Source organism: Lichenostomus cassidix, chromosome Z (assembly GCF_008360975.1).
Source record: "Lichenostomus cassidix isolate B80296 chromosome Z, HeHo_3.0, whole genome shotgun sequence".
In the NCBI taxonomy this organism is placed as follows: Eukaryota; Metazoa; Chordata; class Aves; order Passeriformes; family Meliphagidae; genus Lichenostomus; species Lichenostomus cassidix.
The window spans coordinates 5777490-5792025 of NC_139511.1; the positions used below are offsets into that span (position 1 = coordinate 5777490).

The following is a 14536-nucleotide window of genomic DNA, read 5'->3' on the forward strand; positions in this document are numbered from 1 at the left end:
GTCGATCGCCGCTCGCAGACTGTGGCAGCAACGCCTCAGCGCAACGGCCCCGGCGCGGGCAGGACTTGGCGGGGACAAGCGACACGAGCCAGAGAGAGGCACAGCGCGGGCACAGCGCGGCCGTGGAGCTCCCGGGGCGCTGGCCGGGCGCGGCGGGGCGGGCCAAGGTGCAAACCCTTCCTTGCTGCAGGGGAACTCTTCCTTCTTGCTCAGCTTTGCAGCACAGCCCCAAAGCATGAAGGCAAATGCAAAGGTTTCAGAGATGGCTCCAAATTGAATCATCCCATGGAAACTCTTGTTTTTTCTCGTGAAAGCAAAATCACTCTGTGTTTTGCATAGCTGAGGTGAGGAGAAGGATGTAAGAGTGGGTAGCCTCAGTATTTTGGTTGGAGCTGCTAACAGAGTTCTCTACTTCAAAGCAGACAGGTCAAATGGGACAATGGGAAATGATGAAAAAGCAAGAGTCAAAGACATTGTTTTTGCCTGTTTTCCGGCCAACCTGCATGTCCTTTCACACTCTCCCTGCCCGTCTTTGGCAGATTTTGCATATTTCTCATTCTTTCAGGTCAGCAACGGCAGCCAGAAGGGGCAGCAATTTTGTCAGCATTGTCATCAAAGCTAAAATGCTGCCCCACGGGTGGATGTTGATTTACCCAAGGAATGAATGGCCTACAGTTGGAGTAGACTCACACTTACGTCTTCTCAATAGGCTTTGCCTTTTTTCTCTCCTCAGTAAGAATTTCGTCTCTTGTTCCCCCCTGCCCCCCCCCCAGTTTGAGGAGAGTTACAATGCAAAACAACTTTTGCAGCCAAGTCTTGTGAATGAAACTGACAAAGGAGATCTTGCAATGGAAGGAGATTCGTTCGAGTTGGTGTGAAGAGGTGAAGAGGGAAGGTTTGTCCTGTGGTCACTTGAACTTTTGTTGGGCAGCTATTTGTACTCTGGGGATGGAACCAGTGATGCGTCTGAAAGCCTTGCAGGTTCATTCCTGAGCTTCCTGAGAGACCTAGGAGACTGAGGGGTTGTTGTGTCATGGGAAACCTTCTCATCTGGGAACTTTTTCAAATGCTTCTATTTTTTTTCCTTTTCCCTGCAGAAATATTGCCATAATCTTTTGCTTCCAGAGAATATTTTCCTTCTCTTTGGGGAATTTCCCTTTGCTGCCCTCCAAAATCAGGCCATGTGCCAGGGTTCCTTCCCAAACACAGGAGTATCCCATGGCCTTCACACTCCAGCTGGAAGAGAAGGAAGCCCAGAGTTTGCTGTTGTGGCAGAGGAGCTTCTCTTGCTGCCCTGCTTTCCCTTTGGGGTAGGTTTGTGTGCATTATTTGATCAAGGTAGGTTTAAACTCTGAAGGAATTGCATTTCAAACTGCTCCATCCTCGAGCTCCTCTGTGGATATCGTTGGGCCAAAGGCATCTTTGTGTGAGCTCCCAGTGTCCAGGTTAAGGCAAGAGGTTGATATTTCAGGGTTGTTACTGCTGAAAAAAAGTTGTTTGTGGAGGAGCAAGGTGCTGGGAGTGGATACTTTTCTCACCTGCCTGCAGGAAAGGAAGTTGGAAAGTGGAAATTCCATTCAAGGAGGTGGCCATCGGGAGTGTTCTCCCAGAGATGGGCTGGCAGAGATTCAGCGGGGGAGGTTTCAGACAGGAGCAGCAGCCCCTGCCTGGGTCATGCTGCAGAGTGACTCCACCTTTGCTGGCCACGAGGCTTCCAAGTGCACTGTGAGAGCAGCCCGGCTTTGACAGTGCTGAACGACCAATCTGACAGAACTTCTGGTGCAGGGACATCTGACTTCACTCTCCTCTTGGTTCTCTCCCCTTGAGCCTGCCCAGTGCTCAAGGGGGGACCAAGGGAGTTGTTTTGGATCCTTTAGCCCCATACAAGGCCAGATGTGGCCTTGTCTGGATTCTGAATGTGGAAAGGTAAATACCTGTTTCAGCAGTGAGTAGATACATAGATCATAATGCTAATAACACTTGGTTAATGAGCAGATACATATATCATGTGGTTCCTCTAGAGGTCATCTTGGGCTCAGGGCTTTTACAGGTTTGTGAGGATGCCCATGCACAAAAAACTCACAACACACTCAGAATTGCAAAGCAAATTAATTTTATTAGTTGCATTAGCAATATATACATACTGACCCATGGACTCTGAAGAAGCCATTGAGCAGGAGGAGGAGATGAAGCATGTCTTCTGAGCTGGAGGAGTAGGAAGGCAGTGCTCCTTCAGGTCGTCCCCTGGATGAAAATGGTGTGCATCATGGCGTCCATGCCTCCAGCCCAGGACCACACCTTATGTCTCCTCCTCAGGAGTGCCCAGTTTCAGCATCATCTCATGCAGGGCCAAGGCCCATGGTAACAGCCTCCATGCCAACAATGGCTTACTGCGTATTGTTCCACTCTTGCAGGATGAATCCCACTAGGTAAGCAATACGTAGTTACATTTGTGAAGGGTAAAATCCTACCAACTAACAATAAGATCTTCTCCTATGATATTTTACTGAAGATGTGCACAACACCAGACCAAATATGTCAGGGCCTTAGACACATCTTCGGTCCCTGACACAAGGGCCTGTTGTTGAGGCCTCAGTCAGGGCCTGTTGTTGAGTGATGCCTTTTCCTTCAGTGCTTAGTGGCGCAAATTAATGCCCCAGAGAGCTGGAAACAAACAAGTCCCTCTTCAGCACGTTTCACACAGGGAACGGGATTAGCCCGGCAAGGTCGGGCCAGGGCCAAGAGCAGGAGGTCACCAGCCTGCATTTGCCCACAGGCAGCCGTCCAGAGCAAGAAGGGCACTGGTGCCCGGGGGCTGAGGTGCCCGAAGCTGCCTCCCTGCTGGGCAGCTCTGCAGAGCCCGTGGTGCGCAGGGTCCTGGGCAGCCAGGGCAGCCCACCTGCCTGGGAGCGCAAGGAGCGTCCCAGAGGAGCTGCGGCCCTTTGTTCTGGAACTCAGATTTCTCAGCGTCTCAGTGTAAATCCACAGTGTCTGACGTGTTTTTCCTTTGCTCTCGCAAATCCAAACACAGCTTTGATAGAAAAGTGACCGACATAGCTTCTGCTGGTGGTGCTGGTGGTGCTTTTGTCTGCAGCTCAGGGCAGGTGGTTTTAACCAAGGCCAGAGTGCACAATTAACACTCCAGTTAAACCGAGTCAGTCAAACCATTTCCAATTGGCCTACTGATGCTGAGCAACTTTTGCAAAGTTTTGCAAAGTTACAATCTAAAAAAAATCACTGAGTTTTAAATCCATGCAGATAATAGCAATGGCACGATGCCAACTCTTTGCACCTCTTTTTGGTATCCTTGGTGCTTTTAAGAGTTCCTCAGTCCCCAGCAGGAATGAAAGCACATGTAATAATGCAACTGATCGGAGAGCTCCGTGTTGTGCCTTGGCACATGCATGTTCAGGACAAGCTGGACTCGCCATTTGTAGGTCTGTGGAGGTAAATTCATCCAAATTCTGTGCCAAGGACAGCCCAGGTGCCGAGAAGAGCAAGGACAGTATATGGGTTTGCATGCACACACCTGTGGGCTGCCTGCTGTGTGGGCAGAAGGTTTTGGACACAGTACATCTTCACTTTCCCAAGTTGGAAGAATGTTCAAATAAATATTAAATCAAAGTATCAAAATATGTAAAAAATACAAACTAGCTTATTAGATCTGTAATGTATCATCTATAGTAACAGGTATATTTTGTTATACAGTAAATAGAATCGATAAAATACATACTGGATCTTTCTCTAAGCCAGTACCTGTGGGGCTTATAGACCATCTCCTAGTGTTACTGCATTTTTCCCTTCGGCCACTGCTGACCAAAGGCATCAACTCCCCTGAGAGTTCCTTCAGGGAACTTCACAAAAAGGGCTTCCATTATTGTAGCAGGTTTGAGAACTTGCTGCTTCCCAGTTCTCCACCGTCTCTCTGCATTTTGCCCCGTTTCAGCCCCTTGTGTCAATGGCCCTTCCCTCATCCCTACTCTGCAGCAGTGACAGTCACTGTCACCTCCCCCTGGCTCCACATCCTTTGCCCAAGTGCTGCCAGAGGCAGTGGAGCTGTCCCAGGATCCCTGCCTGGTTTTGGACTCCAGGATGACATTCAGAGGGACGCCTGGAGCGCTTCCTAAAGAACTCCCGGTGGGATGGGCTGGGGATTTCTCCTCCCCGGGGGGCTCCTGCTTGGAGCTCTCCGCTCAGTGGAGTCCCGTTAGCTCCGCAGGCCTTTGCAGCGAGTTATTCCCCAGCGTGTGGCTCTGCTGCCATCCCAAATCTGTGGTTTCACTGCCAGCCTGACTGAGACTGGGGAGCTGCTGGGCATGGCTGGAGAATTTCATGGCCAAAAACCTCCAGCACCATCATGTTCCCGTCTGCTCATTGCTTCTGGTAGCACTAATGTACACCTATTTCACTTTGCACATTTATTTTATTGCAGATTTTTACACCTGCACTACTGATACAAATACATAAAAACCAACTGATTTTTAAAAATTAAATTTATTATAAATTGCTACACCCATGCTGCCAATATATCAATTCAAAAATATCAATTGAAGTTAAAAAAACTAATTTATTTTTACAATCATGCAATGTAAATTTATACAAATACCAACTTAGATTAAAAAAAACTAATTTATTGTAACCCTCCACGACCACACACTATATACAGAGATAAATTTACATGTAACAATTTGATTTATTACATATTACTAAAACTCTACTGCCCATATATGAATACAGAAATATCAGTACCCTTCCCTAAATAACCCCAGGCCTACAACTAGAGAAGCAGAATTTCAAAACTATACCAATACATGCATATTTAAATATAACAAAGTAAAATATATAAAAGTGTAACAATGTACAGTGTATATATATATATAATTACCTATAACAAGATATTTATAAACATATACACAGGAATCCTATCTATAAATAGACAGCTCACAATGTACCAGAATAAAAATCCATACTACTCCAATAATACAATGCACCTCTACAAACGTACACATATGTAAATGTAACAAAACATGGATGGAAATATCTGTATGTTTTTAATTTAAAGAACAACGCTACACATCTGTAAACAAAGTCAGGAGGGATGCCAGCTGCTGATGGTCACAGGCGCTCCCTCAGTCTCTTCTTCCTGTGCAGCGCAGCCCTCCTGGAAATGGACAGCAGATGGGATATCTGGGAAGCAAAGGGAACACTGAGTCAATATCGGGACATTTCCCTCGGCAGCACCTGCACTTTTGTGAGGGAAGAGAAAATCTCAGAGCCTCCCCAGCAGGGTGAGAAAGAAAAAGCTGCAGGCCGAGCGGGCCAGGCTGCTGTGAGCGCAGCCCCGGCGGGACTGTCCCGCAGCCCCTGGCAGCCCGGGGGGCACGGCACGGCACAGCACGGCACGGCACGGCACGGCACGGCACGGCACGACACAGCTCAGCTGCCTTGCCCAAGGACAGACAGCCCCTGGGCCAGCCGGGCAGCTGCGCTGAGCAGCCCCAGCACGGGCAGTGCCCACGGCCAAAGCCCGCGCCACCCTCAGCCCAGCCTGCCTCACCGGCCCTGTGGCCTCACCCAGGCTCTCGGGTGGCAGCAGCGGCAGCTCCCCGTTTGCTGCTGTTGCTGGTGGCCTTCAGCTCCTCCCTGATGGCTCTTGTCACTCCCTGGATCTTCTGGAGGACTTCAGGGCAGCTGTGGCAAAAGTGGAGGCTCTGAAATTGGTTCCAAGGCCTGGCAGAGCAGCAGTCCTGGATCCCTCTGTGCTCCCTGCTGGCTCCCTCCATCCCCTCAGCCCTGCCATCCCCTCAGCAAACCTGCAGCCTCCCAGGCTCTTCAGACCCCCACAGTCCTCTCTCCCCACTCAGTCCCTTTAGACCCACCCAGTCCCCTTACACCCCACCCAGTTCAGACTGTACCACTTCCCTGTCCCCTCAGTCCCCACCATCCCCATCAGCTCCTCCACACACCTCAGCCCCACAGTTCCCCCCTGCTCTCCTAGGTTCCCTCCATCCCCACCATCCCCTCTGCTCTCCCACATCCCTCAGCCCCACCACGACCTCAACATTTCCATCCCTTCAGTGTCACCCCTCCTCAGCCCCCTCAGCCCCTCAGTCTCACCATCCTTCAGCAGCTCCTCGGGGGACACCAGCTGTTCCCACCGCTGCAGGGACACCTGGGGCTCCAACTGCTGCTCCGCCCGGCCCGGCTGCCAGCTCGGACCCAGCACGGGAAGAGGGGACAGAGGGGGCACAGGGGGAAAAGCAAGGGGTGAGAGTCGAAGTATAGGAGGAAAAGAGGTTAAAAATCAGCCTATATTTATTCCTATACCAATCTATGTATCTAAACCTCCATATAGCTCCATGTGTATATTCCAAGTTATAAGTACATATATATATATATGTAACTATACATATATAAATGCAAGCATGCACATCTATAACTTCATATATTTAAGCACAACTATATATATCCACAACTACATATATAAATTTACAGATCTACAAATATAACTATATAGACAGATAAATACAACTATATAAATCTATAAATATAACTACATAGATAAATATAACTCTAGACATGTAGAAATGTATCAATAGACAGAGTGCTTGCACATGTCTGATTTTCAGAGGCTTTCCCTCTGTCTCTTCTTCCAATGCAGGGTAGCCCTCCTGGAGAGGTCGATCAGATGTATCTGGGAAGCAAAGGGAATGCTGAGTCAATATTGGCCCTCATGCACATTTCCCTTTGGTAGCAATTGTCCTTCTATCAGGCATTGTAAAAAATGGCCTGAAAGGCAGATTGTCACTTGAGAATTGGAGGCCTGCTTTTTAAAGAACAGGGGTCCTTCCAAGTTATATAATCAGTGTAGAGTATTGAAGTATCCCTATAAAGTCTCAGCTTTCACAGTGCAAAGGGCACCTCCAAAATAGCAGCTTCTAGAATAGAAACCTCAGCTTGGTACATGTCAGTATAAATATATACAAACAGACCTAGAGGGAGAGGGGTTTCAGCTGCCCCATCTTCACAGGCTCTCCCTTGGCCACTTTGTCCCATGCAGAGCTGTCCTCCTGCAGGGCTGCAGCACATGGGCACGGAGGAAGCCAAGGGGTGCAGAGCCCCTGTAGAGCTGCCACAGAGCTCTTGCCAAGCCCTGGGCAGCAGCAACCCTTGTTGGCCCTTGCCAGTGCCTTGGGCTGACTTGGGGCAGTGTGGAGAGAAAGGTGGGCAGCAGAGCCTGGGCCATCCATGCCTGAGCTTCATGACCTGCCAGAGCTTCCTTCATGACCTTCCTGTGCTCTTTCCTGTCTTCTTTGGTCTGTCTTCCTCCTCTTCCTTTCTAGTTGGCATTCCTTGTGTCCTGGCCAGGCCCCTTCTCTATGTAATTTCCTTCTCTTTTTCTCATCCTGGGGGTAGCAGCCTTCAAACCTTTAGCAGCAAAGTTGGATTAGAGATGAAAAGGCAGGAGCCACGAGCTAACTCCGTTCTTTTTGGAAGCAATGTGGGCTCCATTTACCTTCGTGACACAGAAGGGCTCACTGGAGCTTTGGCCTTTGCCAGTGACTCTGTCGAGTTCCTCTGGGTATTTGGAGACAAAGCTGGAGGTGCCTAAAGCAGAAATTCTGGAGGTAAGAGGTGGCAAGAGGTAGCTGGAGAAGGAAGGGAGCAATTGCTGAATTGCCCCCTTAGCTCCACAGAGAAGCCACTGCTTTGCATCACCTCTCAGCAGGACAGTCCAGCTGCCCCCAAAGAGACTGCAGGCAGCTGGGATGAGCTGTGGTCGGATGAGCCAGAAGGCCTCTCACCCTGACAGCTCTCCCCTCGCTCTTTCACTTGCAAGTAGTTTGTACACTGGAAGAGCAGGTTCCTAAAGCATTGGGCAAGCAACCTGCCCAGCTCTTGCTAGCATGTGTCAGTGTGGGGGGAGGAGGGAAGAAAGGAAGGCCCAAGGCTGCAGAGCTTGCTGTCAGCAGGAGGCACAGCAGCTCCTTGGCCTCATGAGAAACTGTCTGCCTATCCAGGATGTGTTGTGCGAGGCCTTGTGCAGCTGCCATACCTGTGCTCTTTGGGCCTCCAGCACCATGGCCTCTCCTCCATCTTCTTGCTGGGTGTCTGGCAGAGAGGGGGATGCATCCGGACTGTGTCTTCCCTGGGGCTCCTCCTCTGCTCTGTCTGCAGAGCCATTTTGCTCATCCTGGCCCAGCTCTGGAAAGGAAAAGCCTGTGCAGCAAAGCAACTACTTGGAAGACAAGGACACAGAACACAAAACCCATGGGGAAGCCCTGCACTGCTTGTTTTCTTGATACTGAGATTTCTGTGACCCTGAGTCCCAGGCTGGGACAAGCTCCATTCCTGCTCATACCTGTGGATGTGTCTGTGGGCACTGGGGTCTCCTGTGGGCCAGCCATCTCCTCAGCAAAGATATTGTCCAAGCCCTCAATCATAAAGGCTACCAGCACCTTCACCTGCACCCAGGAAACCCTTGCTCTCAGCCCAGGGGCCTGACAGCGTGCCAAGCAGCCATTGCCATCACTGCTGAGCCCCTTTCCTCTGCACAGAGAGCAGTGGCTCTTGCAGGGGCATCTCTTACAGGCAGCTCCCACAGCAGCCTTGATTGGTTGGAGAGACGGGGCCACCAGGCGAGATGGCATGGGCCAGCCAGGCTGCAGCCAGCTGCTGAGGACAGCATTACCTTCTTGTTCTCAGCCAGCATGGCCTCAAGCTCCAGCTGCTCCTCCTGCGCTGGGCTCAGCAGGTTTGACCCCAGGCACATGGCCAGGCTGCTGCAGCTCATTCTGCTGGTGGACTCGTGCTGGCTGATGTGTGTCAGCAGTGACAGCAGCTGCCTGAGGAGGAGCAGGTTTGCCACGGGCAACTTCTTGGCCCCCCTGAGGGAAGAGCAAGGACACGTTCATGAGCAGGCCCATGTTGCCCACGGCCATCCCCAGAGCTGGCCCGAGGCAGGGGGCAGTGGGCAGTGGAGTTGTGCAGCTCTGCAGGCGCTCTCAGCCAGCTGTCAAGGCTCCTGCACTCCTGCTGGAAGTTTGGAGGGAATGCTCCTCAGGAAGTCCTGCAGGGCCAAGGGCTGCCAGTGAGCCTTGGAGCCAATGGCAGCCCAGACAGGAGCCTTTGCAGCTGCAGGAAAGGAGGGCTCACCTTGAGGACCATGGCCAGCAGCAGCACTGGCTGGCTTGCCATGTCCACAGGCATTTGTCCTGTACCTTTCAAAGCAGTGCATTTTCCCTTGCTGAGGGAGACTGTGGACTTTAACTAATTGGATTTACATTTAAAACAAGAGGTTTGTTTCATGGTTGAATTTGACCTTAATGGTTTTTTCAATGTAAATTATTCTATTGTGCTATATTATCACATCCTGGGGTAAGGAATACCGAGTGCTTCATTCAGTGGGATTGGTAGCTCTTGCTTTTTTGCCCTGTTCGAAGCATGCACACACAAGTCCAGTCTGTCCAGTGTATACAGGCACAATTCTGCACATTATTTTAGCACATTGACAGCATACATTTCTGTTTGGCAGCAAACATTCTGTGATCCTGTACTTTGAAGGCATACTCCATTGGTTTTTCCCCTGTGGGCTGCAGCTTCTGTAGCTTTCTCACAACTGAATGTGTTGGCAGGTGGGATTTGACTTAAGTGACTTCCTTGTGTTTGCACCATGAACACCCACAGCTGGAAGCCTTGGGCTGGTGTCTGCTGCTTGGACATTCATGTAAGAGAAAGTGATGCCTGAAACAGGCTACCTGAAACAGAGACTAAAACAATTAGGTGTATGAAAAGCAGGCGAATTTATTCAAGGCCTTCAAGGTATATTCCAGCAAGAAAAGTCCCTCTCAGGGGTCACACCCAAAGTGGACCCCGGGTCACGAGCTCTTCACCTTTTATAAGTTTTGTCTTATTGGCATATTGGTCCCTAATTCTCCAATCACACCTTCAGGCGATGATACTGACTGCCCCAGGCCCTGCTCCCCCTTTTCCACCACTGTTTACATATTTTTGAGCCCTAGGGTAATGAATAAGTCCTTGAATCTCTATCCAGAGAGCTTTGATTTGGTTAAATGTGTTGGGAACAGAGCTTTTCAGCATTGTTTAAGAGCACAGAACTACATCATGTTACAGACACATGAAGAGAAAAAAAACCACCCCAGATTATTAATCCATCAAAAGGGCACACCAAGAGAGCCTGTGTGACCTGGGAAATTGCATGTGATGCAGAAAATTAGGTGCCATTTACCAATTAACAAAGAGCAAAATAACATTTCACTAAGCATAGCTAGGACAGTCTCAGAGAAGGGAACTAAGACACATTTATTTATCTGGATTTTTATTCTGTAATACTCTGTTTCACTTCTGTATGTACGAGAGAAGTTTGGTACCAGCCAGTAAAACTGGTCATAGAGAAAAATGTCCCTTTTAACATTTTAGTTCAGATGAACTGGTTGTCAGCAGTTTTCCCAGGGAACATCCTACAGACATTCTGAGTGCATGACGCTGGGTTGCAGTTTGCTTCCAGGGAATAAGGAAAACTACTCTGGCAATCCTTGACAGAGCAGGGTCAGACCATTTTGTTTGGTGGGACTTACAGATATGTCCTCCCCAACATTTTTATTTTGCTTTCCCTTCCTTATGTTGCTAAACAAACCTCAAGACATGGTTTAAATTAGTTCTTCCAGCAATTTCTGACAAAATAATATTCTCTGAGGATATGAAAGCCCAGAGGACAGTTTACATATCTTCTGCTGGTCTGCTGGGGCAAGAGCCTTCAGGTCTCTCAATCTATTTGTGTTAACCACTTCCAACATCCTGACTGCCAAAAGCAGTGAGCCTGTTTGTGTTAAGGAACAGATACTAAAAGGCTTGAAGGGGGATTGCCAATATTTTGTCAGCATGACCAGATACTCTGCCATCCTTGACAGTCTTTGAAGGTCAGATGAAAGTTTTTCTTCTTCTGTTTTGGTTATTGCAATGCCAGTGACCATGGGAGTGGCAAGATCAACTACCTGAAAGGAAGTTGTAGCCAGGTGGGGCTCAGCCTCCCAGGCAGTGACAGGACAAGAGGACACAGCCTCAAGCTGTGGCAGCAGAGGTTCAGGTTAGATGTCAGGAAGAATTTCTTCCTTGGAAGGGTTGTCAAGCATTGGAATGAGCTGTCCAGCATGGTGGTGGACTCACCATTCTGGAAGTGTTCAAGAAATAACTGGATGTGGCAATTAATGCTTTAGCTGGTTTAGTTGACAAGGTGGTGATCAGTCAAAGGTTGGACTCGATGATCTTGGAGGTCTTTTCCAGACTTAAGGATTCTCTAATTCCAGGAAAAGGTTTTGCTGTGTCTGAACAATCAGCACCTCGTGCACAGAATTATTTTTAATTATTTTCAGCTTGGACAACATTCCTGTGCATGTGGCCTGTGTACACAAAAACTCCAAGAAATCCTTCCTCTCTCACTCACTGAGCAAGGAATTTGTTTCTGTTCCTTGTGTGTTCCTACAGAGAGCCATGAAATCCAAACTGCATCTGAGCCCTTTTTGATTCCAGCAATCCATTTTATACTCCTAACTTGCTAATTCATTTCTTCAATACACCTTCTCTGTCACATCCTATTTGCTTTACTGCTACCAGTGCTGCTCTCTCAAGTGATGAATCTTTCTTCACTGGCTGGGAGCTTGGAATCAATTCCAGAGCCCCACACAGGGAATTAATTTGTCATGAGTTCATGAAGCCCTCACAGTTGCCTATGGCTTTAGTTCTCTTCCCCAGATCAAAGCTGTGGTGCCTCGGAATGCTCTTAGGAAGGACAGAGGGGAAGTGGTGAGAAATATTCCCTTTGTGATGTGCTGTGGCTGTGTCTTTCCATGTTTATGTTTTTTTATTGCTTGTGTGCATGGGCAGCAGCGGCAGAACAACTCCAGGCATTTGTTCATATCTGTGAACATGCTGGTGCTGCACTGGACTTTCAGCTGTCTGCTCATTTCGTCCTGTCAGATTTGGAACTTGCACACAAAATGTCACTTTGTAATTTAAATGGTAAGTTAGTGTCAGTATTTCCCTGTTGTTTCCTAAATTACTTTCTCAGTATAATAAAAATATTACTGACCAAGCAATACAGTCTGAGGAGCACAAAAATGTTTTGCAAATGGAATCTTAAATCAGTTAAACAAAACCTATTGGAAAAGTAGCTGACAGAATAAACAAAATTAAACCAGAAGGTATTTTGAGTTGCATGTTGGGTTGGTCCTTAATAGGAGGTTCTCCCCTCACTGAGTTCAGTTGAACTCTGGTGCTTTCAGTTTAGCAAATTTTGGGGAGGGTATGGGCAGCATCTATGAGTTGGGAAAACAAAGTGGATTTAGCTATTTTAATAATGCAGACCTCTACCATCTGTAAAATTTTCCTGTAGTGCCTCTACATATTAGCACAAATACTCATGTCCCCAAGTCTAATCACTGCTTTACTGCTTTACTGCTTTCCTGAAATACTGCTTATTTCCTGGAGTACTGTTTATTTCCTGAAATACTTCTTTTGCTTCATGATAATGTACAACTGAGATATTACTGTATGATTTTCATACTTCATCCTTTTAGAACTAGACATTGAATCTCTGTCTTCATTATATATGCAGCTAATATGTGTATTTCTTTTACTTCATTTTCTACTGGATAAAGGCTAATATAGAATTGCATTAAATTTGTATGTAGCATTTTTGAAACATAAGGAACAACAGCTTTTATGTGTATCTGTCTGTTTATTTATCCAAACAATTATCCATGTTTTTGAGACCAGATTTTGTAGTAATCTTTCCCTTTTACACTATTTTCAGATATAAAAACAAACATGCATTTTCTTAAAAATAGCTGTCTGGCACTGATTTTTACTGCCCACAGTTCCTGCAGGCTACAAAGGGAGAGGATCGAAGCAGAGCAAGAGACTCGTTTTGTTGTGGTGTTAGGTTTAGCAGGAAAGATAAGTTTTGTATCTGTTACTCTTTTTCTAATTCTCTGTCTCCAAAGAAAGTAGGATAAAAGGAAGTGGAAGAAATACATCCAAAGTCCCATCCCTCAAATGTGGAAATGGGTGTAGAAGGGTTTGGCAGAGGTCTCTGTGAGTGGATCCAGGCTGTGGCACTGAGTCTCCTGAGCTCTAGCTGCACATCTCTTCCTCATGGTTATTATTTTCCTGGTGTTAGACCTGGTCTTCTCTCTCAAAACGACTCTGTTGCTCCCAGTTTGTGCAGCTTTTAACTGCTTTTCCTGGGAATCCTAAATGTGGTCAGGAATCTTTCAGGCTGTTTCCACAGTGGATCCTTATGAGCTCAGTGAAAGCTCAGCCCTTTGGCAGCTGCTGTGGGAACCGAAGGCATTTTCTGCTGGGATCCTGGTGACTCCTCATTTCAATTTATTCTGGCTCATGACTCTCCAGCCTGAGCCCTCAGCCCTCAAGACATGCTAAGCTTTTAATTGAACAAAGGGCTGTAATCACTTTGTTGAGGGTTTTATTCAAGAGGCTCTCAGGAAGTGAAGAAGGAACAAGACAGAGCTGGAAAAGGGCAGCTGGGTTAGGGACAAATAAAATGGATGTGCATCAGTGGGTGCCCTGTGGTGATTCCTGAGCATTTTATGGTAGAAAGGTAAAATAGAAAAGTACTAATGCCCTGAACAGGCTAAACAGCACCAGGTGGAGCTGTGTGTCTGGGCTGAAACCAGAGAAGTAGAGAGGCCATTTGAACTAATTTCAAATACCATTTTCATCTGTGTCTTTCCAGATCAGGACAGAAAGCCAGTTGAAGTGTTCGCTGTATTTATTATCTGTATTTATTACATGTTAAAACAGAGGGAGGAGCCCAGCTCTGAAGCTGTACTATCAAAATACTGCTCTCCAAACCTGAAGTGTGGAATATGTGATGGAGAGGATACAACAAAGAGGTTGGAAATACAAAGTGGTTTGTAACTGATTTCTTCCTGAAGAGCTGATTTTACATTTTGCAAGGCTGGTAAAAGTTCATCTGTCATCTGAATGTGAGGCAGCAAAGGTGAAGTGAAAGATGCAGAACTGATCTTTGACAACACATCTGAAATTTGGCAAACAGGAGTCAGGAGCATCATGTTGTGACTCTGTAGTTATGACTGAGAAATCTGAAAAATAAGGGAAAAGTAGAACAAATGAATAGGCAGAACTCAGAATCAACTCAATCAAGTACAATATAAAGAAACACATTCACCATGACAAGAACTGACAGTCAGCACAAGGCCCTGCATTAAGGATGAATTTCTGTAGTATTTATGAGAACTGGGGATTAATGGAGGAAAGAGATTTAATCAGAAGGAGCTGATGGAGTCTTTCACAAAAATCATTCTTTCAGAAGGCTGAGTTTTATGACAAACTTGTCCACTCTGATTGCTGCAGTTAATTAGATGCTGTAGCACAGTGTGGGTATGTGGTGGATACTGGCTGGGTAGAAGGCATGGAGAAAAAAAATCAAAATGCATCAGAATAAGCAAGATTTTTTTAAAATAAGGCTTTTTTT

At 47.2% G+C, this 14536-nt stretch overlaps 1 long non-coding RNA gene across 3 annotated transcripts; it reads right to left on the reverse strand.

Annotated features, from left to right (window-relative positions):
• Positions 1–4584: 4584 nt before the first annotated feature.
• Positions 4585–8150, reverse strand: LOC146424301 (uncharacterized). 3 transcript variants are annotated; one of them, XR_014847042.1, is made up of 4 exons: positions 6993–8150; positions 6085–6694; positions 5575–5691; positions 4585–5187 (listed from the first exon to the last, which is right to left on the reverse strand). It is a non-coding gene; the product is annotated as an uncharacterized LOC146424301 (long non-coding RNA). The 3 variants fall into 3 exon arrangements; XR_014847041.1 differs by lacking the exon at positions 6993–8150 and having other exon boundaries at positions 4600–5187; positions 6085–6854; XR_014847043.1 differs by lacking the exon at positions 6993–8150 and having other exon boundaries at positions 4601–5187; positions 6118–6849.
• Positions 8151–14536: the final 6386 nt, after the last annotated feature.